Source organism: Egretta garzetta, unplaced genomic scaffold (assembly GCF_000687185.1).
Source record: "Egretta garzetta isolate BGI_Z169 unplaced genomic scaffold, ASM68718v1 scaffold767, whole genome shotgun sequence".
NCBI lineage: Eukaryota > Metazoa > Chordata > Aves > Pelecaniformes > Ardeidae > Egretta > Egretta garzetta.
Window position 1 is genome coordinate 136,095 of NW_009260278.1, and position 2,969 is coordinate 139,063.

The following is a 2,969-nucleotide window of genomic DNA, read 5'->3' on the forward strand; positions in this document are numbered from 1 at the left end:
CCAACAAGTATTTTCTAGTTCAGCATGGGGTCTGGCGGCAGGGCACCCTGCACCTCATTGTGTCTTGGGGAAGAGAAACAAATCATAGAATCACAGAATGGTTTGGGTGGGAAGGGACCTTTAAAGGCCACCTGGGCCATCCCTTGCCATGAGCAGGGACATCTTCAGCTGGACCAGGTTGCTCAGAGCCCCATCAACCTGACCTTGAATGGTCCCAGGGATGGAGCATCCACCACCTATCTGGGCATCCTCTGCCAGTGTCTCCCCACCCTCAGAGGGTGGGGAGACACTGGCAGAGGATGCCCAGATAGGTGGTGGATGCTCCATCCCTGGGAACATTCAAGGTCAGGTTGATGGGGCTCTGAGCAACCTGGTCCAGCTGAAGATGTCCCTGCTCATGGCAAGGGATGGCCCAGGTGGCCTTTAAAGGTCCCTTCCCACCCAAACCGTTTGGAGGTTCTATGAAATTAGTTTATCACTGACTTAAATGAGTGTCTAGAAGCTCAAAAGCGGGTGCTGGCAGGAGGGATGGGGTCCGCACCCTGCTCGCTCAGGGACAGGGTGGGGCTGGAGCAGCACCAACACTCCCCTGGATCAGAAGAATATTTAAGGAGGTTGCAGGATCCATAAATGTGCTGGGAGGATGAAATGCATCCAGAAAGCAAGGTAGACTTAATTAGCTCACTGGGATGAGGAGGGCTGCTCGTCCCTTGGCCCAAAGCAATGGTGGCTTTTAACGCAGAGCAAATTAATGCCCAACCTTGTCTCGTTGGGCAGCAGCTCGCTGTGTGCACGCTCGGTGGGCAGCTCATGGGCTGGGGTTTGTTGCTCCTCATAGTGGGTAAAAGCTGAAGATTTCGGCAAAGCCGGGGCGAGCAGACTGAGAGCTGATGCAGCTGTAAATGCTGGATCAGCGCCCTGACATCAGGGGCGTCCCTCACCATTCGCCCAACTAAATCCCAATTTTTTTTTGTCCCTGTTTTGGCTGGGCGCTGCCAGTGAAAGAAGAAAATGCCATTCAAATATGTCGGTGGCTCTTCATGAAGCAGGCACAACAAGAAACGAGGCGGTCTTTTGGAGCATAGGTACCAGCTAGCAAAAATCAGCAGCAAAATTTCCAAGTCCAGACATTCCTTGCAAGCGCTTTTGCATCCTTTTAAATGAATTCAACCTCTTGCCACATGCAGTAAATAACCCGTGACCCCTCTGCACAACAGATAAGTATCAAAACAACCCGGCGAGATCCTGAGTTGTAATTACAGCGCAGAGCCCAAAAGAGACGATATCCATGTCCTGCACATGCCGAACATCATTAGCATGAAAATAAAATCGCATCCTTACTCAATTAACCTGTGGGCTCCAAGGCAGGAATCCTATTATCCAGGCACGTGTGCGGGTGAAATAAGATGTTGTCTGAATTCCCTTGTGAGTGCCATCAAAACCCTTCCTTTGCAAGCAAAAATCAGCACAACAGCATCGGGTGCAAGAAGAGCCCCTGTGGCAATGCGGGGATTGGAAAATATTGGGAAGCACGGTGATTTTTAGCTTTAAGGTGGGGATTTTCATGGCTAGGGTCAGGAGCTGAGCTCTGCCAGCCGGAGGGGACCTATAGGTAAAATTGGAGTAATGCGGTGAGCGCCGGCACGTGGCCGTGATGGCTCCTTCTGCCCTCGCTCAGGCCCCTTGGTCCCCGTACCAACTCGCTGTGGCCAAGGGCTGCCATCACCCCGCGGTGCTGGGAATACCCAGATGCCCCTGACAGGATCAGGGCATCGAGCAGGTCTCCGACCCCAGCTCTGAAAGCTCCCGTCCCAGTGCCTGCCCACTCCGCTAGGAAATAAGCTGCCTGGAAAGATAATTTCCTTCTAAAAGCCATCCTCAGACATTTTGGCCTTTTTCCTCCAGGCTGAGGATTTATGTACTTTCCGGGGTGGTTTTAGTTTATCTGAAGTCTGATGTTCGTGGCATTCACCCACCAACAAGTATTTTCTAGTTCAGCATGGGGTCTGGCGGCAGGGCACCCTGCACCTCATTGTGTCTTGGGGAAGAGAAATAAATCATAGAATCACAGAATGGTTTGGGTGGGAAGGGACCTTTAAAGGCCACCTGGGCCATCCCTTGCCATGAGCAGGGACATCTTCAGCTGGACCAGGTTGCTCAGAGCCCCATCAACCTGACCTTGAATGTTCCCAGGGATGGCCTATCTGGCCACCCTCTGCCAGTGTCTCCCCACCCTCAGCATAAAAAATTTGTTCCTTATATCCAGTGTGAAGTACCCATACTACTGTGGTGTGGCGCAGTGGCACCTGCCAGGGTGTAGCTCTGTTGATTGCAATTAGCACTAAAGAGGCGCTGGGGGTTAAAGGAGAGGAGGACGCTCTAGCAGCTTGGCTTGGCTGAAATCAAATCCAAATTGAAAAGGCATGGAGGCTTTGGGTTTAATCCTGGGGGTACCATGGGGTGTCCTCATGCTGGGGTAAAAAAACTGCTGCTTGAACAGCTTTGCTGCTGCCTGAGTGGGGGCCTGGCTTGGTTTTTGGTGGGGGATGTTCACAAGCAAAATTCAAAGTATCACCCACTGTTTTTTTGTTACTCGCCTTGAAGGAATCACGCCCAGTTGCTCGCAGCGTGGAAAGGCTGTAAAACCATGGCTAGCCCCAGAAGGGCTCACGGTCCTACATCAGGTTTCTGCTGTAAAACCATGGCTGGGCCCAGAAGGGCTCGAGGTCCTACATCAGGTTTCTGCAGAGGGGCCAAGAGTGGCCGGGGCACGTGGCTTGTTGTTCTGATGTTCCTCAGAGGCCTGACTCTTGGGTACATGAGCATCTACATGACGTACCTTTACAACCAAGTTCTCTACCCGGGCAGCAACATCTTGCCACAGTGCGGCAGCCCAGATGGGTTTGCCTCTGCACTGCCAGTTGCTCTGCTTCCATTGCTGCAACCACCCCCACAGGGCATTTGCCACC